Source organism: Arvicola amphibius, chromosome 1, assembly GCF_903992535.2.
Source record: "Arvicola amphibius chromosome 1, mArvAmp1.2, whole genome shotgun sequence".
Taxonomy (NCBI): domain Eukaryota; kingdom Metazoa; phylum Chordata; class Mammalia; order Rodentia; family Cricetidae; genus Arvicola; species Arvicola amphibius.
The window spans coordinates 173,370,080-173,395,868 of NC_052047.1; the positions used below are offsets into that span (position 1 = coordinate 173,370,080).

At 42.4% G+C, this 25,789-nt stretch overlaps 1 protein-coding gene across 9 annotated transcripts in view; it reads right to left on the bottom strand.

The window, feature by feature from the left end:
• Sgms1 (sphingomyelin synthase 1) overlaps window positions 1-25,789 on the bottom strand; it is a 265,738-nt gene that overhangs the window by 208,752 nt on the left and 31,197 nt on the right. For all 9 annotated transcript variants that reach the window (XM_038344315.2, XM_038344312.2, XM_038344297.2 and 6 more), the window contains exon 2: window positions 24,763-24,841. The gene's annotated coding sequence lies outside the window, so the exon portion shown is untranslated. The remainder of the gene's footprint in view (window positions 1-24,762; window positions 24,842-25,789) is intronic.

Consider the following 25,789-nt stretch of genomic DNA (forward strand, 5'->3'; position numbering starts at 1 on the left):
CTCCTCCATCTCTCTGGCACAGAGTTGGGAGAGCACACTTGGAGGAGCAATGTGGCAGATGTTTCAGGAGCAAAGTTCCACACTTCTCAAGCCCAGCTTACATGCACTCAGCAGCACTCCCCCTCAGGAATGGCTGGGTTTCTTCCCTGTCCTTTCCTATGCATCTGCTCACAATCCCCGAGACATCATCTTTAAAACAGACATCTATGCCCCGAGCTGGTCACTGCTATGGCCCTCCTAGATGCAAAATCTCAGTATCAAAGTCCATGACAACTTTAGCAATTCATCCCCAGCCCAAGTCACTGCCTTGAAAACATCAGAGCAGTAACTCTCCCCAGGAACTAATAAGCACTCGGCAGACAGTGGCTTTCTCGTCCATACTTAATGTGTAGAAGATGCACTAACATGGGACAGTTCAGAGTCAGTCCCCAGTCATCACTGCTTTTAGATCCACCATCCTCTGGCCAAACACAGGTAGGAATTTGCACATTCATTTCTAGAGGAAAGGTATTCTGTGCACACAGGGCAAGCGGTCTGAGCACACCATGCTGAGGTGCCACTACTTCTATTAAAGACTGTATTACACCAGAGTGTAAAAGAACCTCTCTAAAGCCCTGTCACCAAAAACCATGTTAAATCCTCTTACATAAGGCATCCTTCTTAGACTTATTTCCTATGCAATCAGTCCCATGGTGACTGGGGTTTGAGTTACAGGAATCCACAGGCCCAGCGTTTCTGATTACACTTGTGTATGCTTTGAATGAAGTTACTGACACTCTATCTCAAATGCCACAAGTGGCCAGGACACCTGCTCCCAGTGCTCCATGCCAGCTCTCCCCAGATCCTGCCAGCAAACAGTCCTCTGAGAGCCTAGAGAGGCTCAGGCTAGAAGAAAGATAGGCACCACTTGGGCCTGGAAGACACGGGCCATAAGGCCAAGTTCAACAACCTCTCCTCCAACACAACACTCTTGTGCCCAAACATGCTCCTGTTCCAGTCATTACAGCACGAACTTTAGCTCCATGGTGACCACAACCTGGGATCTAGTATGAACTCCAGCTCTCCTGAACCCACCACAGACACAGGTACTCACTCAGGGAGGAAGGATCTGTCACATATGAAGCAGAAAAAACCTGCTGCAAGGAAGTGACAATGGGAACTGTATATGCCACAGGGGAGGAAGAGGGCCAAGCTCACAAAGGGCAGAGGTGGGGTATCTAGATAAGTAAACCCTGCCGGAGGGGTTGCTAGCTCAGCGAGCATCTGGGCCCTGGGAGATTCTTCTCATTAAATGCTTCTGATAAAAGAGTAACATTTTAGACTCCAATGGGACTTCATGAGTGCAAGAGTATTTTCTGTATGTGCTCCTCATTCCATGGAGATTAACACAGAAAAAGCCCACCTTTGAGCCTCCACCTCTGGCAGACAGTTTGGACCTGCACGGTTTGGTTCCATTTCAAGCACATCTGAAGTCAGTGGCCTTTAGAAGACATGTGATATTGAGACCGACCTTGAGTCATTTGTTCTAAGAACTCATTTGAAGGCAGAATGGATAAGGACCATGGAAGAGTTAAGGGAAAGTCACGACCCACCACTCTCTTGTCTTGACATTGGAGATTGTGTCCCTAATAGCCACAAGATAAAAGAACACATTTGACAGCAAAACCCGCAGTATTATTACTATTGCTGCTCATATACCCAGATTGTTAGGCACCCTCTCCAAATTCTATAACTCAAATGTAGAACTGGGCAATAAGCAATTTGTGAGCAAGAAAGGACACAAGACAGTAAGAATGACCCATTAATAGACTACAATGAAATAAAGAACTTTTTGCCTGTTACAAAAAAAAAATGTCAGAACAGTGGGAATCAATAGATTATAAAAAGAAGATAAAACCAGGTCTTTGATGCCCTGGGCCCCTTTGCTATCACTGGTGGCCTACAGCCTCTGGCCCTCTCCTGACACTTTTCCCAGCCCTTACCAGAAGCAACATGCCAGTCAACATCATTTAGTTTTCTCAGTGGATTTCCTTTTCAGTTAAGTCTCTGAAACTTTGCACCAATATGTTTTTACCTGATAATTAAGTCATGTAGTCAGTCTCAGTCTCTGTCTCTGTCTCTTTCCCAGAAACTAGCTTGCTGAACTCAAAACCCCAGGCTTAGAAGAGTCTGGCAGACATATACTAGGTGCTCAGAGAAGGTGACAGGTGGGGAGGGGGTTGTTAAGGAGCTATGCTGTAAGAAGATTTTTACAGGGAAACAGAAAGGAAGGGCAGAGGGAGGGAGAGAGGAAGAGAAGGACAGAGGGAAATAAGGATCAATCATGGTGGTACATACTTGTAACCCTGACACTCAAGGTGCAAGGAGGGGAACTCTAGCTCAAGGCCAGCCTGAGCTACATAGTAAGATCAGTCTTGGGGTAGGGGTATATTAGTAATGGTGCAGCTTAAATTTTTAAGAAGTGCTTAGAATTTTAAGAAGCACTTCTGGTCAGAAAATAATTACAGATATGCAATATAGACAAATTCAGATTTAAAAAAAAAAAGACCTCTAAATGGGTCACAGTGTTGGATAAATGTACATAGGCTTGGGAGAGAGAAGAAAAAGAGCACAGAGAATTGAAAAAGAAGTAAATGGTTAAAAAAATGTCTTTAAAGAGACAGAGTACAGACAGTCATAGATTAAAGAAATCAATAATAATAAGCCACGTAAAGATGGAAAATATTCAGAGAGTCTAGATTATGTATATCATTGTGTTGTCTTTGAATTTTTTGACTGTGAAAGAGCTAAACACAGAGAGACATTTCATTGTAAGGACTGCTAAGTTAAACCAACATAAAGGGATCTTGACTTCAGAATTTGAGTCTAAGGATATGTTGTTTTGGAAAAGAGGTTCTTCTTTTGTTTCCACAGAGGATGAGAATCTGTGGGTTGCTTATAGACCAATACGGTTTGATGAACCAAGACCCTCCAAAAGGTTGTTGTGAACACCCACAAAAAATTACTTCACCCAACTGCTGGCTGAGATGAGCACACAAGATACACCATGAAAGACCTGATTAACAGCACCCCTAATCAGCAGGAAGTAGTCTAGAAAACTGCACCCATATTCCCAAATATTATTACATTTAAAGGGGAATATGCTATAGAGATTTGCATTGGTATGGATCTTGGTTTATTGATACAAACTTAAGGTCAATTTTGTTACATGTATATTTCTGTTCTTGATTAAGGTATTGTGTTTGTGTAGCTCATTTAATAAATGTAAAGTATAATTAAGAAATACAGGTAATAATAATCTATAATAGTCAAGCTGGTAGTCGTTTTAGTTAAATTTTCTAGATATACAGAAATGTATTTCAGATAGATAGGTATTCTTCAAACCTTTCAAAGACTACATAATATGGCATTTTAAATGTTTTAGTAACTTAGGAATTGGTGCTCCTAACAGCAACAATCTACTTCAAGAGGATGATGGGCATTGAAGAGGCTCCTTATAGAGTTTGCTAGTCACTTGGGCAAGAAACTGTTCTTGCCTGGACTGCTTAACTGGACATGCGGGATCCACAGAGAAATGACTGCTGAACTTGCCTAAAAGTGAGATGATCCTTTGGGGTTCCTGCTTCATGAAAAAGTCTGCCAGACATTCTGCAGGACACAGAAAAAAAGTGATTGACAAACTGCCAATATAGGCGGACCTGTCTTTGAAATTTCCTGCTTCACAGAAAAGTCTACTGGATACTATGGGTCTGTAGGCTGAAGATGGATGCCCCAACAGTACAGAAGAACTTTGGATGACTGTCATTTCTATCCATTCTAGAGTTTTGGAAGTTGTTTAAACTTATTGTTTACTTAGGTAATATTATATCCTACTCCTACTGGAGTCTTTGATGGAGTTGAAGAACAGACAGACAGTTATATTTTTCCTTAGCTATCTTTTATCATATCTAAGGAAAAATATAACTGTCTGTCTGTTTATAGATATTTGTATCTATAAATATTCTAACTGTAATTCTTGTTTGATATCTGTTTTCTTATATGTAATTTTATTTGTTAAAGTTAAAACCTTCCTTTTTATTTAAACAGAAAAAGGGAAAATGGTGTGGGGGTCCTTCTGTCTATGTGTTGCTTTTATTGGTTAATGAGTAAAGGAACTGCTTTGGGCCTATAGCTGAGCTATAGAGAAATAGAGCTAGGTGGGGAAAACTAAATTGAATGCTGAGAGAAAGGAGTCAGAGTCAGGGAGAAGCCACGGAGCTGCTGTCGGAGCCAGATGTGCTGAAACTTTGTAGGCCACAACCTTGTGCATAGACTAGTGAAGATGGGTTAAATTAAGATATAAGAGTTAGCCAATAAGAAACTAGCACTAATGGGCCAAGCAGTGTTTTAAATAATATAGTTTCTGTGTGACTATTTCGGGTCTAAACGGCCGAGCAGCCGATAACCAACAAGCAGCCCTCCAAACAAATTCTACTACCAAGGACTGTCCTGCTGCATCTAAGCAGATGGCAGCAAAGAGCGTGTGGGCAGCACTGAATCCTACGACAGCTGCTTGGAACAGATTAGCGAGCAGCATGTTCAGAGCAGACCCTGGGGAAATACTGGTGAAACTTCCTTTTATGTTTCACAGACACATCTGCATAAATGGTTAAGGACTTGGGAACCAACTCCAGAAGAATTAGAATTTCAATTCTACCCCTGAAGTCCCTGGGCAAGGAACTCACCTCTCTAAGCTACTGAGTCCCGGGAACGACACAGCCTCTATCCCTTTGCCTCAATTTGGCCCAGAAACCTTCACCCTCTCCCTTAGCTAAAGACCAAGATTAGAAGCTGGTATAGTGATGTTCAGTGTCTGAGCTGCCTGGGACGGGGGGTAAAGATGAGTGTGAGGACGTTCACCCCATGAGAGGTAACAGGAGGCCATCATCTCTTCCATACTGCCACTTAGTGTATGCCCATAACAGTCACATGCTCCCTCCAACCCAGTCTAGAGCAAGCTGTTGATCCCACAAGGGTCTGGATGGTGGCAAAGGTGTCCTCACTAAGGTGCCAAAGACACAGTAGTGGCTCATTTTCCTGCAGTACACTTTCTGTGGGAATGTTTGCAGTCTACTTTTCTTTGATAGCTATTCTTGAAATGAAGAGATTTTTTTCTCCTAAGTTTTCATTTGTAACCAAGAACATAAAGCCATTATTGGAAAAATCTGGGCAACCGTTGACTCTCAGAATTGCAGGAGTGCAACCAACTTTTGTTGGACTATTAAATTCCCTATCACTCAAGTACACATAATAAATCTTCACTCATGGCCCACTGTAAGGCTCTGTGATATGTACTTACAGCTTAACTCAAGGCAAGCAGAGATGCTGCGCTTCAAATTCAATGGGAAGTTTTGTAATTTGTGCTTTGTTGTTGTCAAGTTATACATAAACATTCACTACTTGTGTGGTGAACATCCAGGGTCATACAAGATACAGTCCAATGGCACAAACATAAAACATTCCAGAAAGTACACATGAAGCCAAAGGAATCCACAAACAGGACTGGTTTGACCCAAGTGGCATTGGTGTTAAGGTTTTTTGTCAGTTACTTAATAATCTGGATTTCCATGAAAATTAGACAATCTGCCACAGGCACTCCTCCACCTGGGCACCACCTGGCAATACCAAACAGGCTCTACACAGCATCTGCTCCTGTTAGATGGGACATCAGCCCCCTGGTATGTCACTTGTTCAGCCCCCAGTGTTATCTGACCTCTGACACACATTGCCAGTTTGTGTTACACACTGGCCTGGAGAGATTCCAGTTTGGAATGCCTGTTTTATCACAAAAGACAAAACAAACACACATGTATTTCAAATATTTTAAAATTAAAATCTCCTTTTCCAAGAGGATAAGAAGATAAACCCCCTTTCCCAAGTCACTACACGTCCCCTAGATTTTTACTTTTCCACATACAGGGAACTTTTAAATCACTGTATCTTATTCATCTACTGTATTATGTAAATGTTTTCCAGATTTGACAAGATGTTATGCTTTTGTTTCATGTATATGACTGCCTCTTAGGTGTTATAAGTTATTTGAGGACATTTGACCAGTTCACTAGAAAAGAAAGCAACTGGGGTAAAAAAAAAAATCTCAAAATATTTTAACTGGTTTTGCCTTGACCATCACAGCTCTCAAATATGCAAAATCCTGATTTTATAAGCAGAAAGTAAGAGCCATAAAGGCAATAGCTTTGAACAGTCAACAATACATATTTTTTTTCCTCCAGTCTTTCCCTTTCTCCAATCCAAGGAAAGCAAACGGAAGACTTTAATGCAGTGGCTACTCAATAATGCTCGACAACCAGGGACTGCTTAGAGAAGGGAATGAGGCAATGAAGGAACAGAAAACTGAAAAGATACAATTAACCTTCTTTCTCAGCCCAAGGCATCCATCCGAACGCTTTGCTCGCTTTTCTCCACTTCCTCTACCCATATAAGAATTCCCTTCCTTCATCATGCATAGCATATCATTGCAATCACTGCTGCCATCCAAGACAGCACTCTGAGGCTCATCCTCCTAAAACTCCCCCAAAAGTAAAGGCTGACTTTAAAAAATACAATAAAATAAAACAGCATACGCAAACTTATATTTGCATTCCCGTACACACTCAGGAAAAGACAGCCACCAACTCAATATGGCAGGATTTTCTTGTCAAAAAAAAATGAGATAGTTAATGCTACATGATACACCCACATACACGATGAGTGTAAAGAAAAGAAGCTCTCTTTTCTCTCAGAAGGGGTGAATGATATAGGAAAAGAGAATGAAGTAATCTAACTGACATGGCAAAAGAAACACGACTGAGAATCAGTTGGTTTTGTCTCTGTGACCATGACAGCATAAGATTTGGTGACAAATGGATCTGGACCAGTGCTGCCATTATTATTTCTATCCTGAGCAGGAGACTTCCCCTCCAGAGGCTTTGTGTTGCTTTCTAGAAAAGAGGGTGACAAGCTCCAACATGAGGTCTAGTGCCAGTGTGTGGCAAAAGCAGCATGGTGGCCAATCTCCTGCCAGCCCTATGTCAGGGCTGCTGGTTGCCTGCGAACCACCTAAGAAACCACGGTTGCATTGTTAAAGATACTGTGCAATGTGCTGGGACTTCCAGGAGACCGAGGCAAAGCTTGTCCAGGTTTCCTCAGTTCTTATCTCAGAAGGAAACTCTGCACACCAAGAGGCATAAGTCTTTACTGCTTAACCAGCTTCCAGCTCCGGCAGAGAACTTGCTGTCTTGGTTCCTCAATACCAAAGACAGGAAAGAAGCAGATCTCAATTATGTGAAATCAAGGAGTATAACAGAAACCTCTTTCAGGAACTCCATTATTGATCCTCAAGTCTATCCTTACAATGTCAATAATTCTAAGAAAATGCACATTCCTTTAGAGCTTTGATGACTCTGAACATATTCTTAACAATCCTGAAAAATGAAATCAATATAAACCAGTGGTTCTCAACCTGTGGGTCACAACCCCTTTGGGGGTCAAACTATCCTTCCACAGGGATTGCCTAAGACCATCAGAAACCACAGATATTTACATTATGATACATGACAGGAGTAAAATTACATATATGAAGTAGCAATAAAAGTAACTTTATGGTTGGGGTGTGGTCCACCACATGAGGAACTGTATTGAAGGGTCACCACAAAGGGAAGGTTGAGAATCGCTGATATAAACAGAGCCTGTGAGTATAGAAGTAGTGCCACCAAGCATAATGGCAATCAGTGAGGCTAGCATTATAGAGGCAGAGGCCTCCCTCTCTATGAGTTCAAGGTCTGCTATAGTCTTACATAATGAGCCCTTCTATGAGTAGTGCCATTAAAGGAAGTATTAAATTCTTCATAGAGTAAAAGTAAATGCTGAGCACTGGGTATGGTAGTGCATGCTTATGATTTCCAGAAGGCCAGAAGGATCCGGAGCTCAATGCCTGCCTGGTTTGGTCACACATTTGTAGCCCCCTTGAAGCACATGAGACCTTGCCGCAAGGACCTTGACTGGATTAGTACCTTTTACCTTGTGTTTGAGGCAGGAATGAATCCAAAAGCCCTCAATATTACACTGTTAGGATTCTAATTAGGAACCATGTGGACAAGGTAAGAGGCTAAGAGGCCACAGTTCTTATCTCTGGCCAAATGCAAGCATCAAACTTCTAATTAAGCCACTGGAGGGGGGGGCGGAGTATGGCTACCTAATAAATTCAGCTTGCTTTATGAACAATTTCTTTCCATTGGTAAATTTAAAGGTTTCAAAAGGAGAAGAACTATCATACATCTTTATCAGGCTGTGCTGCTGATGCCCTAGACGTTCCCAGGAAAGCATCAGGAACTAACAATATCAACTCTAACAGCTAATACTTCAAGAGACCACAGTAGGCACTGAAAAATGGGGCTTAAAAATCAAAACAATAGCAATGAAGAAAACCATGTTGGAATCTGGATGCAATCCAAACAGAACTTGGCACCCTTTCCATTTCCCTACAAGGAGCACTGTTGCTTCTGGAACGGTATCTGGCACACAGAAAGTGGCACCATACAGAATCAGCACAAAACAATATAATACATGATTATAAATATAGCATGCTAATACACACAGGATGATAACATCTGCTGTGCATTAGCACGACCTTTATCCTGCACCATGCTAAGCACTACATGTATGTACATATACATAGCTTAGATTTAAAAATCTATAAACAATATTTACATATAGAATGTGTATATATGTGTGTGTATGTACATATATATGTATATCTATATATCTGTGTTTTCTGATATTCTTACTTACACACAAGTAAGCCTTCTAATTACCCTGAGGCAAATGGTACACTCACTTGGTGATTGACACAAAATCTGTGAGTGTAAAAGGATAAATGCCCTTTCCACAGTTATAGTCAGGGAGGATTTGTCTGTGCTTTTTGTGCACTCGCTCACCAAAGAAAGTTCTCAAGACAGCTGACAGCCACACAGGATGGTGACATAGGCTAACATTATTCATCTAGTAAACGTGCTGATAAGGCCAGCAGAGCCCTCCCCCCCCCACCCCAACTGGAGAGAATCATCACCAATTCTCCTCAGAGCTGATGACACCATATGGAGTTCAGTGCAGCTGCCAGGACAAAGACCTCTTTCTGTAAGGCTCACAGCCCTTCTTCTATGAAAACTAAAGCACTCCTGAGGATATCCCTATAGATTAGATGTGTGATCAAGGATTATAGACTACGGCATAAGATAAGACACCCACCGGAGGTCCCTCCCACCAAACTGAAGAGTCAGTGTGTAAGGAGGGAAGAAAAATGAGCGTAACCAGCGGTGTCGAGCATTCTCCGCAGTTTGTAAGTTTCTGCAGGCTCTGAGCCAGAGAGACAATGACCTCCACCACATCAGCTCCATAGTGTTAGAAGCTAAGGTTTGTGTTTATGGGTGTATCAGAGGAAGTTTCCATTGCTGAGAATCTGATTCCATAACCTTGGTGAAATTAGTAGCAAACAATACTGGGCAGTTACTTGTTGGGTTTTCTGCACTTGCTCTTAGACAAAAGGCTGGGGAGCAACTTGTTGATTCTGAAACCAAATGTAAACATCTGTGACTTTCTTTCCCTGTTGCTATGATAAACTACTCTGGCAGACACAGCTTTAAGCAGAGAGGTCTTATTTTGGCTCACAGTTCAAGGGAACAAGCCATCAAGGTGAGAAAGCCTCCGAAGAGGAGCTTGACTGAGCAGCTAGTCACTTGTGTCCGTCCACAGCCAGGAAGCAGAGGCAGTTCAGTGCCTGAGCTCGGCTCACTTCTCCTTTTAATATGGCCCGAATCCAACTCTAGAGTTTGCCACTGAAGGTGGACAGGTCTTCTCACTTAATTAACTTAGCCAAGCACTCCTCCTCAGGCAAACCCGAGGGCCCATCCCCAAGTGATTCTAGATCGCATCAAATTGACAACTGAGACAACAGCATAGCCTGCTAACCAGAAAGATGCCTCCCAACGGCCTCTGCTTTCTCTGTACTCTCTTCTCTTGTCCTACATGCTCCTCTTCTCTTTAACTGGCATTTTGGGAATGAATGATCAAGGCTTCCAAGAGCAGTTGTCTTAGTTGGGGTTTTTATTGCTATGACAAGGCACCATGACCATGAAAACTCTTACAAAGGAAAGTATTTCATTGGAGCTGGCTTACAGGTTCAGAGGTTTAGTCCATTATCATCATGATAAGAGGCACAGCAGTGTGGTGCAGATATGGTGCTGGAGAAGGAACCAAGAGTTCTACATCCGAATCAGCAGGCAGCAGGAAGAAGAGAGCGACACTGGGCCTGGCTTGAGCTTCTGAAACCTCAAAGCCCGCCCCCAGTAACACACTTCCTCCTACAAGACCACATGACCTCATCCTTTCAAATAATGCTACTCCTTATGAGCCTATGGGGGGCATTTTCATTCAAACCAACAGAACAGTTTTTGACTTTTCCTGAAACTCTGGCTACAACTTGGACTAACTGAGCCCAAAAAGCCTTTTGGGCATCAGCACTCTTAGCAAGCCAAACCTGGACCCAGGCAAAACAATGAAATGTCCCACAAAACTTTTTCTTGTTTCCCAACTCCTGCCAGCATCAGCCTCTCTCTACCCCTATTCAGAGAAATTAGTGTTTGAACGTCACAGGATCAAAATGCTAGCCCTTAAGCGTTCCTAAATCAGTGTCCCTTGACTTTCCTTTTCCTTGTCACTGCGAGCATCTGTCATTTATCTGATAGGCTTTCTTCTGGGGATTCTTTTGAGCAAATCAGAGCTGACTTGAAGTATTTGGACATTTACTGGCGTGGACAGAGATACGAAGTACAGTGAACCAACAGAGCCCTAGGAAATCTCTATTGTAACCTGCGTAACCATAGGAAACACTAAGTCTACATGATATTTTTGTCCCTTAGGGAGAATTCTAGCTGCCTAGTCTTCTGTAAACCACAAAATTCAGAGCAATTAATGTAACTGCCTCGAGGTATTTTTTTTCCTGTTAGTATGTGTCTAGAATGATTGTCCTGATGAAGGATGGGTAATTTGATGGAGGGAGCAAGAGTCACGTTAGATCCACACAAAACACTGCATCCAGCAAAGTCAGAAGGCACAGTCTTCTCGGCAGCCCATGGAACTCAGTCTAACACAGACCACATTCTTGGCCACAAACCAAGTCTTACAAAACATAAAAGAAATGAAGTCATTCCTTCCACTGTATCACATTACAATGCAAGAAATCCAGAAATCAACAAGTAAAATGACAGAAACTACACAAACGCATGGAGACTACACAAAGTGCTCGTGAAAGGCCAGGGAATGGCCAAAGGAAACAAGGGGGACATGTAAAAATCCCTGGAGTGCAAGAAAAGGAAAGCACAGTTTACCAGGCACTTGGAGAGATGGCCAAGACAGAGGAAAGTTTATGCCTAGAGCGCTTAGACTAAAAAAATGAAGACATCTCAAATAAATAAGCCAAAGCTGCAACCTAAAGTCTCATAAAAACAAGACTAATCTAGACCCCAGAGCGGAAGACAGCAAGAAATAATAACAATGAGAGAAGAGATTAAGGAAATACAGACAAAAACAACAAGGCATAGACCCAAAGGCTTGGTTCTTTGTAAAACTAAAACACTCACAAACCTGGACCCAAGACTGCAAGATTGAGTGAGACAGAGAGACAAAGAGAGAGGAACCAAATTAATAAAATAATAAAAAAACAAAGAGAAGCAGTTTCTACAGAGTACAGTAAAATCCACAGACTCATTGGGTAGTATTTTAAAAACTTCATTCCAAAAACCATCAAAGTCCAAAAGAAATGGATCAAGTCCTAGACACAGATAAGCTACCAAATTTAGGTCATGAGGATATACACAATTTAAATAGATCCACACCACAATGAACAATATGGAAGCTGTCAGTTTCCCAAAAGGAAAGCCCAAGGCCAGGCAGAGGCACCAACAAATTCTACCAAACTTTCAAGAGTTTCAAACCACTGCTCATGGTGTAGCATACAAAGAAAAGGGACACCACCAAACACACTTAAGTCTGGCACCACTCTGACACCAAAACAGGGTAAGAATACAGCAACAATAGAGACAATCTGAGACCAATTTCCTCGAGGAATATTGAAACAAAAATCCTTAAGAATATTTTGTAAACTAAACATCACCTAATTGGTTTCATTTCAGGATACAAGTTTGGCTCAACGTACAGAATTCTGTATGTATAATATGTATGTAAACACACTTTTAGTCAGAAAGCATATGATCATTTCAACAGATGCAGAAATTCCCTTTAACAAAAAACCTTCAACATCCCTTCAAGAAAACAGACAAAATGAAATGAGAAGTTTTATATATAAAAGCAACCTATCATTGACAAATTATATCATTACTTAAATGGAAAATAAGCTTATTCAAAAAATAAAATTAAGGCAACTCCTACAGTCCTAATGTATTACATACAAATCAAAACGTTTGCTCTAAAATGCTATATGAAACGAAAGTGAACAGTTTAGGAAACTTCCTTCAACATTCTACCCAGGTCTGCTCTAATTTTATCGTCTGTAATATCTATCCTTTTCAAAAACATTTACTGTCTAGTGCATCGAAAACTGCTCTAGCAGGCATTTCTTGTTCAAACTATTTATTCTTTAGAGATTTGTTCTTAAGTTTTCTATTCTCCCTGTAGAGCTCTGAATGTGCTGTATGCTGACATTCTGCAGAAGGGCAACTTCTAACAAAATCCTGAACGGCATTTCTGAGATACTATGAATTACCACAGAGCAGGCAGAACCAGAGCATCAGAGGACTTCAGGGACATTTCTAATTGCTTGAATTCGGACAAAAGTTTCTGGCACTGACTCCTTATCATTTGTGACTGTTTCTCACAAACACATGCACATACACACAGAGAGAGACTACACACAAGCATGCACACACACAGACACACATGCATGCACACGCACGCACACACACAAGATCTGATCAGACGAAAGGGACAGATCCCATCCGAGTGACAGAGGCCCATCAAGACCAAACAGGGTGGCTTATCAGTAATGTCATTAGAGGGAACTGCACAGAGGTGAGGGCAGTTTGCCAGGACTGAAATGAATTCACTGGGCACGCTGACACATACCAGCACTTTGCAGGCAAGAGCAGGACTATCTCAGGCTCAAGGACAGCCTGCACTACCTCAGCAGACCTTGTCTCAATGTCAACAGTAAAAATGGAGTCATTTGTCAGTCCTTCCAACAGCAACAAAGCCATGACAGGATAGAAAATGGTTCTAATGCAGGGTGGCCCAACATCTAAGTCCTCCCGCTAGAACTCCATCTCTGTATCTCCTAGTCACAGAGCTATTCACAGGAAAGATGGCTCCCAAAGAACGTATGCAGGTACATGTCTTCTGTCTTTGCTCTCTGAATTCTGCTTTACAACGGTGTTTCTACCTTCAGTTTCAAACAGCAGGCTCTTTTCACTTGTATACTTCTAATTATACCGTGTCCCCTCTGGGAGGGTTGGCGGTCTACTCACACAGGAGGCACACCTCGGAGCACACCTGTGAGGGATTATTTAGCTTAGCCTCTGGGCATGCCCTACAGAAGGGTCAGTAGTTGGCTCAGCTCACTGACTCAAAGCACTTGCTGGGCACACCTGATGACCTGAGGGCGGTCTCAGCACCTGCCGTGGAAGAAGAGAACTGCCTCCCAAAAGGTCATCCTCACCTCGGATTTCAAGAACTGAGAATTCTGCAGGGCAGACTATCTAAATGAGAACTGTTATCTGTGCGTGCTGGAGAGCTTGCGCATGGGAGCAGACCATCTTTTAGGAACCACACTGGTGGCCTTGGGCTCCAGACCGATTACCAGACTAATGATTTCTCTGACTTCTAACAGAACCTGAGCTCTGACTGCCCAAAACCACAGACCTTCTTCCCCTTGCCCCAACTCGTATTCATCTTATTCTGGACAGAGCAGGCATCTCCCAAATCATGTTCTAACTGGGACCTCCACACAGGGTTCTCGCGGAATGCCAACAGTTTCTAGGACACCCTACCAAAGGCACTGATCTCAAGCTTTGTCCCAGCTCTTCCCCAGCAGCCACCACAGCTGCAGCTGGGGAGCACACCCTTTTTGGCAGAAGAGTCGAATTCCATACATGCCACCCTTTCTTCTCCACCCCTCCACAAGCTGGAGGAGGCCCACAGTGGACAGAATACTTCATTCACACTCTGCTAGAGAACAACTTTTCTCATAGAGAAACTGGGTAGTTAAATTCTCAACCAGATGAGGGACCTATTCATGACTACCTAAAGTGACAAATGACAACGCTGTTCTCTGTCTCATAATACTGCACATATTTTTTTTGAATCATCAAATCTGTGTCACAAATTTAACCCTTTTGTTTCCTGATGGCACTTTTGAGGTCGCCCATTATGCAATAGTCTCTCTCTCTCTCTCTCTCTCTCTCTCTCTCTCTCTCTCTCTCTCTCTCTCTCTCTCTCTCTCTCTCTCTCACACACACACACACACACACACACACACACACACACACCTTCAGCTAACAGAAATTTGTTAAGGAATACAAATAACAGTTACTGTCTATGGCTATACCACCCAGAATGTTCCTGATCTCTATCTCTGAAGCTAAGCAGGGTTGGGCTTGGTTAGTACTTGGATGAGAGACAAAAAACAGTTACCAAACACTGAGTACTTACATCATGTTGGCTACAGGATGAAATTTTAATAACTGTTGTCCCTCAAGCATAGACTCTAAATGTTCTTGGAAACTGTCTTTGGTGGCTTCTCTGGCTCTTTTATCCAGGAACCTATAAATAGTGCAGAGCTAGGCTCTAAGCTCTGAGCATGAACTAATTCTAGCAAGTTCAGAAAGTGATGGTTTCTGTACACAACAGTTAGAGTTCTCCTTTTCAACGAGACCAAGGGGGAGGGAGAAGGGGGTGGGCCCTGGTTTCCCTTTGCGGGCTCTCAGAAGTCTTTTTGAAAGATCCAAGCTGCTTCAGCTATAGGGAGAAGAGCCGAGGAGATACTGAACCAATACGAGGGCCAGAGAGCTTTGAAAGTGGGAACACGGCAGAAGCAGCAACTGCGACAGTCAGTGGGGATGAAAACGTGCAGGAAACCGGGGTTAGCATGTCTGGCTAGTGTGTCATCATCCACACGCCCCCCCCCCCTCTTAGCACGGAAGGTCCTGGTGGGCCCAGCGCACACCGCTCATTTCACTACCATATAAAGAGAGAAACGGGGAGGCAGGCTTGAAGGGCATGACGTGACCAAGACAGAAGTCTTAAGCAAGCTAATTAAACAATGAAGGTCCCTGTCCTGATCAGCAAGAATTTATACTTTATTTATATTTAATTTAACTAAAAATAGTACGAGACTGTAGGAGTTTCAAGAGACGGGATGGCGTTCTAGTCGCAGGAAAGCTATGAGTCTGGTTTCTACAGAGGTGGCTAGAGGGTCCGGACCAGCCAGCCAGACAGTGCTGTCTGCTTAGCCCTCCACCCTGTTCGTCCACAAAATGGGCCCAGGCAAGCTTTTCCCAGCAATCAGCATGGAAACGGGTTTCCCTTGTGTCTCTGGTGCAGAAGTAACAGCCATTGAGGAGAGGCTCTTGTGTGTCCACAAGCCTCTAAGAAGAGGTCTGTTAGCTGGTGAACACCAAAGCCAGGAACATATTTTGCTTACTGCACAATGACCAAAGCATTCCTCCAAGCAGCTGTGTGTGGACGTGGACAGCGGTGGGTTCATCCCATATTCAGAGAGACAGGAAGCAACTGAACTGACCACCAGCAGAGGTGAATTATGAAAGAATCCACACAGTTAGCCTGTACTAAAAGAGCTGCTCTGCCCTCCTCAAACTGCCTCATGTTTGCACTGACCTGCTCTTGGAATGAAAGTCAAAACTTCTTTATCTTCCCATTGCCAGTCCGAGCGGGAGTGCTTCATGGAAACATTTACTAAGAATAAAACTCACAAATTTAACCCAGCTCCCTATGCTGTATTTCTATCTAATCTCTTTGGCCCAGGGATGTCCTTTGTGGGTGGCCAGTGGCAAATAGATTTAAAGTCTATTATTCTGCTTTTTATGGGAAACAACTTAATGAGCCCATTGCATTTTAATCTCAGGATTATATGTTTAGCTCCTGGAAAATTCCTTTTAGAAACATCAGTGAGGAGCTTTTTAAGTATTTTTTTTTATCAGACGGCCCAATTATCATTTACACATTTATTGGTACTCAAGCACCTTAAAAACAAAGGCCTTTAACCCAAAAAGGAAAGACAGCCTCTGCATAGTTAACAAGAAAGCCAAGATCTCCCCTGAGACTATCTAAATATATACCGCACCTTAAAAATAGAGCACTCCCACTGAAGGTGTGTCTGACCAAGCGGGCGGTGACCTGTGAATCCTGACCTCCTGCAAAGTCTGTCCTCCAAGGTTGCTGGCTTGTTTGGTTTTGGTTTTGGTTTTTAAAGACTTCCAAATGAATTTCAAGTTAAGTTAGCAAAGATTTTTAGTGCCTCTCTTCAAAATTCTCAACACAGAAATAATTATTTCACTGAAAAAGCTGTAAATCTCCTAGGAGAAAGATAGCAGACACAGAGAGGAAAATCTTCACATTGGTTTAAAGTTGGAAAATGAAGGCAACAGACTCACAAAGCAAAAGAAGACAAGTCTTCCAGTTTGTGAAGCACCATTCTGCCTCAGAAATAGACCTTCCAGAACCTTCCAGCACATAAGATATATAACACAAATGACGAGAAAAGAGAAAAATGCAACTAGAAGCAAAGATAGTGCAAAAATAAAGTTTCAAAAGGTTAAAAAATTAATCTCAGAATACTCAGTTTATAAAAACATTAAGAAAATATCAATAGCAGAAAATAAGCATGACAACAAACATAAAAGAGGCTCTCACAGGCAAGTCAACATCTTGGAAGAAAGCTGAGCAAACATTAGGGAAAGCCAATACTAGCACAGAAAACAGAACAAGGCATGAGCATCTCCTGCAAGGTCCTGTGGTAAACACCCAGGAAAAGCAGCTTAGAAGAAGAGGGGCTTATTTGGCTTAGGGTTCCTTGCTGCAGTTCCCTACTGTACTGGGCTAATTGTCTCCCTAAACAGGACCCCCAAACCAGGAAATGGTGCTGCCCACATTCAGGGTGAGTTTTCTTGCCTCAATTAAGAAGATGCTTCACAGCCGGGCGGTGGTGGCACATGCCTTTAATCCCAGCACTCGGGAGGCAGAGGCAGGTGGATCTCTGTGAGTTCGGGACCAGCCTGTTCTACAAGAGCTAGCTCTGGGACAGGCTCTAAAGCTGCAGAGAAACCCTGTCTCGAAAAACCAAAAAATAAAAAAAAAAGAAGATGCTTCACAGGTATGCCCATGGGCCAACCTGATCTACTCAATTCCTCCCTGAGACTCTTCCCAACCCTTTCTAGGTTTTATTACATGGTAAAGCTATTGATCACAGTGTCTGTTTGGATCTCAACATAGATAGATAGATGATAGGTGATAGATGATAGATAGATAGATGATAGATGATAGATAGATAGATAGATAGATAGATAGATAGATAGATAGATAGATAGTTTGTTTTATGATTTTTGTTGTCGGCAGGTCCCGAACAGCTGGCGGCCAGGGCAGGCTGGTCCTGGCGATAGTGAGATTCCCTGACCGGGAGAGCAGCGCAGACCCAGCCATGCAGCGAGCGGCTGGGCAGGCACCAGTGAGTCCCTGGAAGGAGCAGGTTCCCAGTGGCAAGTGGCTGGGCGAGCGAGCGGGTGGGAGACACGTGGACAGATACAATGTACAGAATAGAATTGGATATTATTACTTAGAGGAGTGGGGGAGAAGAAGAGGACAGAGAGAGAGAAAGGGGGAAGAAGTGGGGAGAGAGGCAGAAGTGAAGCTACCTCTCCGAGAGGAAGACAGAAGCGAGAGCAAGCACAGGCAGGAAGCTGAAGATCAGCCTGCCTCAGCCGATGGGGGAGGGAGTGGGTGTGGCTTGTCTCTTAAAGAAATGAAAATCATAACAGATAGATAGATAGATAGATAGATAGATAGATAGATAGATAGATAGATAGATAGATGATAGAAAGAAAAAACAAACAAAAAACCCAAAAAGTACATCCGACTGTGGCGTAGTATCAGTAAACTGTCTGATACGATGAAGAATCAAGTCAAGACATGGAATAAAAGGTTCTAGGAAGAAAGGAGAATCGGCAGGTGCCAATTCTTACATTGAGCATGGGCGCCAGGAGGTGATGAGCAGTGCTTCCCCACCCACAACTCGGTGATTTCCAGCCCGGAATTCTACACCAAGCCCGGCAATAAATTATACACGAGCACCACATTCTCAGGTAGCAGCTCGGAAGTCTTACCTTTCACTTGCAAATTATTAGAAAGCCTGAAAAATTAGATAGTAAAAGAAGAAGAAAAACCACAATATAGAATGGAGGAAGGAGGAAAGCCAATGAATGCAGAGGGAGGATAGAAGCACTCCTCAGAAACTGGCAGCACAGCACAGCACAGCAAGCCCATAGCACAAGGATGCTTATACAGAATATGGTTCAGGGGTGAAACTGATATGTATTAAAATATTGCCAGAAGCCTTGTGTGGAACGCTGTAGTTACTGATACACACCTTTAAAAAGAAAAGGTGAATTTTTTTAAAAAAAAATTAAGATAAATGTAGCTGAGCTACTAAACAAGGCATTCACGAATCTGAATCCTATTTACATAGTATAAGGTAAATACCATGAAGAGAACAGCATAAAGGAACTGGACCTTTAAAAACGTATAAAGAAGCCAAGCAGTGGTAGCACATGCTGGGGAAGAGGCGGGTGGATCTCTGTAAGTTTGTGAATTCAAGGCCAGCCTGGTCTACAGAGCAAGTTCCAGTACAGCCAGAGCTGCACAAGAAACCCTGTCTCAAAAAAAACAAACAAACAACAAAAAACAAAACAAAAAAATATAAAGCCTAAATTTCTAAGTTAGTGTTACATTTTATATCAGGCTTAACCACTTACAAAATAGTTTCAGTGTGTCGCATCATTTAAACTTAGCACAGGTGTGCCAGTGGCAGTAACCCCTTTCTGGGAAGGACAAGCCTCTGAGAAATTGAAACACCTTCCACCAACAAAGTTTGTAGACGCTGGACTACAAAGAACATGGTACGCTCAGAGTGGATTCCAGACTCACAAGCTGCTCCGAACAGGCCCTGGGGAACACAAGGACGTGAGCCTGACAGGACAGGACCTCGGGTCTTCTCACTCACACTCACCATGCCACTCAATGCTCCAGTCCACGATATATGTGAAATAGTCAAATCCATGAAAAAAGAAAAATGGTCAACACCAGAGTTTAGAAAGCAAGAAAAAAACAAGAGTTGTGTGATGGGATTTAGTTTTTCACATAATCAAAGAAAAAGAGGCTATCAGTGAGAGAGTGAGAAGCCGGAACCAGGGAGGGGCTCTTGGGAGAGTAACTTGGAGGGAAGGAGAGAAGGGAAATGGTGTAATTCTGTTTTAATTTAAAACATTTTTTTAGAGGCTGGAGAGATGGCTCAGTGGTTAAGAGCACTAGTTGCTCTTCCAAGGACATGGGTTCAATTCCCAGCAACCATGGGTTCAATTCCCAGCTCACAACTGTCTGTAACTCCAGTCCCAAGATGTCCAAGACACATAGTATAGAGACACATATGTAGGCAGAACACCCATAAAATAAAAATAAAAGTAAATTTTTTAAAAATTTCTAAAAATTTTAAAAAAGAAAACACTAATCAACAAAAGAACTCACTGTGGTATCCATCCTATAGTGAATAATAATATTGTCACATAATAATGAAGGTGAGCCTGTTTTCTTGGCTATGAGATGGACCCAGGTCAAAGGCAATGAAGGAATTATTAATATTCAGTCCTAGACTGCTTAGCAGGAAGATCTGGAGGAGTTGAGAACAGTCAGGAGGAGTTAAATCTAAGAAACTATTATGTTCCCACAGGCACTGGTAAACTCGGGCTCATTCTACAGAATCAGAAGTTAATCCACTGACTTTCTGTGTATGTGAGATTTGGAATGTAATTATCATCATAAAACGAGGTGTTGGAATCAATACTCAAACACCACCAGGCCCTCCTGTTAAAGAGACGACAATAACAAGGGGTGTTTGAACACTAGGCATTAGTGTAAGAGTCGTCTGAAATTCCTAACAGTGTCTCGTTGTCACGCTCTTGTCAAAAGAAAGGTTCAGAATAAATAAATAAAACAAAGGCAACAGCACAGCTCAGAGGGGTGTGTTCATTCAAGGCATAACTGAGCTCCTCCCACACGCCAGGCAGCTGCACTCAGCGGAAAATGTACTGGAGGGCGGTTGTCATTCAGGGAAGCGATGGGTCTGGCCAGGAAATAAGCTTTAGAAATATTGATTAACACCATTTTTCCCTTAAAAGCATGGCATGGAGAGCCAAAACTGTGTTTTCTACTAAGTTTTCCTTTGCTTTGATAGCTGCACATGTGAGAACTTAATCCTTCAACTTCTAGTCTCGATTCTACAGTAAATATAAAGAAACCACAGTAGTTGTCCCCATAACACAACATGACCCTCCCTAAATGTCAGGGTCATACCAATATTGGGGTCCCAAGAGCAAGCCTCCTACATTACAAAGGAAAAAGCATTCTCAGCAATTGTGGGAAAACATTTTAATAGGGAAGTACTGACTCCTTCTAGACAGAACTGGCCAAAAGTCTCAGAAACAAAAAGATGGTCACAGTCAGGGACCACATCTCACACTCTGCTGACACAATCAAATCACCTCCCACCCCAAAAATGTGTTTGTCATCTACTACTCTGACTACAGGGTTTGATTAAACAACCAGAAGACATTTCTGAGTGCATGCTAACTCTGGATATGCCCGAATATCCCCACTCAAGTATGTTCCTCCCAGGGTGGAAGATCAGCAGAACACGGCAGAAAGATCAACTCCACACAGTCAAGAGCAGCACTGGCCTTTGGACACGGAGGTACTTCTATAGAGTGGTCTACTTCGTATGGATTCTTCGTCCCTGATTCCTCGGTTATTAACTCAAATGCCCCACAGCCAACACAATGGCAAGAGTGATATAGAAAAGGTCAGGACTTGACAATACTGACCCTTAATAGTCAATATGCCACCTGCCAGGACCTGAGCCCAATAACAAGGGGTAAGAAGCCTGGCAATCACGAGGTATTATTAGAAATACCCCATAAATACCCATTCAGTTGAACTTTTCCAGGACCTTGAGGAGTAAAAACCTTTATCCCCATTGAACAGTTAAAGAAATGGGCGGAAAGAGGTTGAGTTCTATGTCAAGTTTATGCATCCAGACCTACAATTCATCCATGCTCCTCATCACCTGTTCACTCTGCCACCCTACTGTATCTCTCAGTTCAAACAAGAGAGCATTTCACCTGTGGTCTGGGGGCTCCAAAGGTGATGGATAGCATCACCGAGAGATTTCAGCTTTTCTGCACTTGAGAATCATTGCACACCACTAAAAATTTACAGGTACAACATCCAAGGAAAACACCCAGTCTCACTTCCTAAAAGACCGCTTGGGCTAAAAGACAGCAGTGCAGCCCCTGAAGCCTATGATGGTTCACTCACGTGATCATAGCTGGTCTGAGGACAGACAGCCATGGGGTGGTGAGTGGGCAATTAAAGCCCAAGTGTCTGCCCATAAGATGCACACAGCACACACACACACACACACACACACACACACACACACACACACACACACACCACTAACTAACCAGGTGGCACAAATCTTTAATCCCAGCACTCGGGAGGCAGAGGCAGGTGAACCTTTATGAGTTGAAGGCTAGCCTGATCTACAGAGTGAGTTCCAGGACAGCCAGAACTGTTACACAGAGAAACCCTGTCTTAAAAAACCAAAAAAAAAAATGCTAGATCAAAATGATATTTAAAACACATTTCTCAGAGAAATATAAAAGCCATTACTCTGTGTTCCTTGCAGTGCTGTCTACAGACTCCCATTAAACATAATCGTTTATGACCCTGAGCGAGGGAACAGATAAGCATACAATCGCAGATTGATTCGCCACACTACATTCCACACTGCATTATCTTGGATGGCTGTTCTTTCTGTTGAGGTTTGCTATGATTACAGCAGCATAAGACAGAGCTTTGCAGGACTTGTGATAAACATTCCACAGTTCCCCTCCCCCTCTCCAGACCAAGCAGCCACCACACAGCCTGGAGTTACACATCCATATACAGCTAGGCTCTTAAAACCCTAAGACTAGCGTTCTTACACAGTTCTCTTAACTGAGTTAGTCACTGGACTGTGTAGAGTACCTACGTATCAAATTTATAAAACTAATTAAGATGGCCGATACAGTGATTTTAAATTGAGGAACTGGCAGTTTCATCGCCATACTGTATTTTGGTATACCTCATACTAAACACAAACCTAGAATGGAATTTTGAAATCACACGCCTATTAAAAATGTTCTAAGTACACAAACTTTATCTGATTACCATCACTTGTACATAAAATATAATGGCACTTTAAATACTGTTGGATGAATGAATGAACGAACTTGATGAGCTCAGATTTTTATATAACCACCTAGATTATCCTTACTATATCTTTGCTTTAATGACATAAAGCAGGAGCTGGCAAACATTTTGAAAAGGGCAGATCATAAATATTTTCATTTTTATGAGCCATATAAATCATCTGTTGAAACTACATTCCCTGGGTTTTTACGCAACTTTCAACTCTATTGTTATATAACACAACGTGTGAGCAAATCAGAATGATTATATTTGAATAAAACTTTACTTAGAAAAACAGAATTTGGCAATAAAAAAAAATTGTTTTGCCATGGAGAATACTTTCTTCTAGCCCTTAAACAGCTTGCTAATCCGAGCCAGACATACTTGGTTATAGACACTCAATCTCTGCAGTTATTGCCTGCTAACTGCAGTCCTGTTGCCAGCTTGGTCTTTGGATATTTGTGAATGACTTTCCTGAACTCTAGCATACAACTAATCCGTGTCCATAACCACAACAGCCTCCTCAAGAGCAAGGCCATGCGAACAGCTCTTCCCCTTCCTGGGGACTGCAGAGTAACGGATGCAGAGGAGGCTCTAGACAACAGGGGCAGCAGAGCAGAATCCCAAGGGAAGCCGGGGTCATGGTGGGACTGAAGAAACCACACAGTGTGCCCCATGTGCCTGCATCTTTATCTTGGCAGGACTTCTCCTCCACAAACAGCGAAAGCTAGGCAAAGGCTGGCCATCCTATTGCTATTCCACTGTAGCCATGGTAAAGATAAACCTCACTTGATCCCCATTTCAGTGAAGGGTGGCCTGAATACGTGAACCCCTCAGAATGAACCACATCGGCTAGAGTAAATAAATCATGGTGTTTTCACACAGTGCAATGCTCAATAGCAATGAACAGAAACACTGTATGCAACGACAGCAGTAGTAGATGCTTGTTTGATAAAATCACACAAAAATATAATCTGGGTTATACTTCACAAACACACACACACACACTAATTATGCTGCTACAAGTCAGGGGAGCAGCATAGTGTCTACTAGAAGGGATGAGATGGCATTGATGGTGTTCCTTAATCTAGGTGCTAATCACACAGGTATATTTAGTTTGTGAAAATATCTTAAGCTATATATTTCTAATATGTATAATTAGAAGAAGCCTGGAATTCAAAGCAGCTAGGAGATATTCTGCAAGAAATAATGGTTCATGTCACCAGCTCTGATTTTAGTGACTTGTAACTACAATCAATATAAAAATGATAAAGTTCAGCAAGTCTTTTAGATACTATGTACAATTTCTACTCCGATAGTCAAACCCCAGAGCTTGGGATCATTTTTAGCCTCTCCAGTGTTGATTTTAACAGATTAACCTCAATTTCACATCAACATTCATGATCTTTCCACAGCCTCCTACAGTTTTGTTTTTTGAGTTTTTTTTTTTAAACTAACCAATCTTCCATCACATTAGATCACAGAGGCTGGCTTACTTAATAAATGCTCATGGGGAAGAGGGTGGTCACATCTGGTCCACGCACCCAGCCAACCAGAGGCTATGGTGGACAAGCAGCTTACAGGATAAGGAGTAAGCACAGACATCTCTCCCACGTGGGGCCAACAACGTACCTCTCTATTCACATGGCTCTTACCAACCTAATTCAGACTGCTTAGCTGCCCGTTCATTAGATAAAAATTGGTGTTAAATTAATTAGATAAAAATGTTAGCAAAATGCTAACAATATTGGTTAAAGGTCTCTTATTTCTATAAACTATGAAGGGAAACAATCTCAGTTATACACATAAGTGTTTACTTAAGTTATTTGGTGTCACATAATTTATGAGTGTTCTAAAATGCCACTCAAGGGAGAACGTTAGTATTTTTAGAAGCTCCTAAAAATTTAGGAGAAAATGCCATGATGCTTGGAACTTATTTCCATGTACTTCCACAAAACAAAAACAAAATAACAGAAATATTTTTTAGAGGAACAAACCCACCCAAACAGGAAAAACATTTTAGCAGAATGCTAATGACATTCCAATCCCGCTAAGGCAAACAGGGGCTCACTGTGTGTTCTCTCAACTCTTCGGCAGGCTTGAGAATTTTTCATAATAAACTGCAGAGTCTTTACTCACCTTCCAAGTGGGTGCCTATCTTCTAAGTAAAATCAAATGGCTAAGTCTGCCCACGGGCACCGCTCATGCTGTCTTCACCCTGCGAGCAACAGGAAGCAAGGTGTTAGCAGCAAGGAAGGAACGGTATTAAGTCAATGCTATTTCTATCAGTAGATGTACTTATATAGCAAGATTAAAATTTTGCTATAACTTGAAAAAACAGGGAGAAATACTAAAAGAAAGATCCCCTATTGCCCGTGGGAAATTTCATCAGCCTCACTCACTCTAGGAATCCTGGTCTCAAAGCAATCTCATGCTGAACCTTTTTCATACTCTCTCCGGCTTCATCTTAAGGTGTGCTTGACAGAAATTGCCTATAGTTAGGACAGACAAAGTGATGTTCTGCCATATGTATACATTGAGAAATTATTACTACAATCACCTAATTAACATGTCCGTTACTTCATGTACTTAATTACCTTCTTTGATTGTTTGTTTTGAGCCATGTCTGGCTATGTAGCCCAGGCTGGCTTTAACTCTGGACCCTCCTAGCCTGTATCCAGAGTGCTGGGGTTATAGGTATGGGCCACCCGCTCTCAGCTGTTAGTTACTTTCTTATTTGTGGTGAGAACTCCAGAGAGTTCTCTGCTCTCAGCAACTTTCCAACTCAAAATACATTCTTCTTAATTACATCCGTCATGCCAGCCTTCAGGTCTTCCAAATATCAGTGCGACAGTGAGTTTCTCTTCATTTGAAACCATTTCAAGATGGTGGCACAGTCTAAACATCCTGAACTCAGCCCCAACTCAGAAAAGACTGGAGGTACAAGGGCCTGTGTGCCTCCTTCTGACCTCAAACTTCTGAGACCATAAGCATCAGGCGTTCTCTTACAGCAAGATGGCAGGACTTACTCAACTCATCTGAAACAGATAGAGCCAGATCCAACTGACACCCCACTTCATGCTTCCCAGCAAGGCGACACTCACATTGCTACCACAGACCTTCTGTTTTGGAGGTGCCTAAGCCACCTGTTTCCCCACAGCTCTCA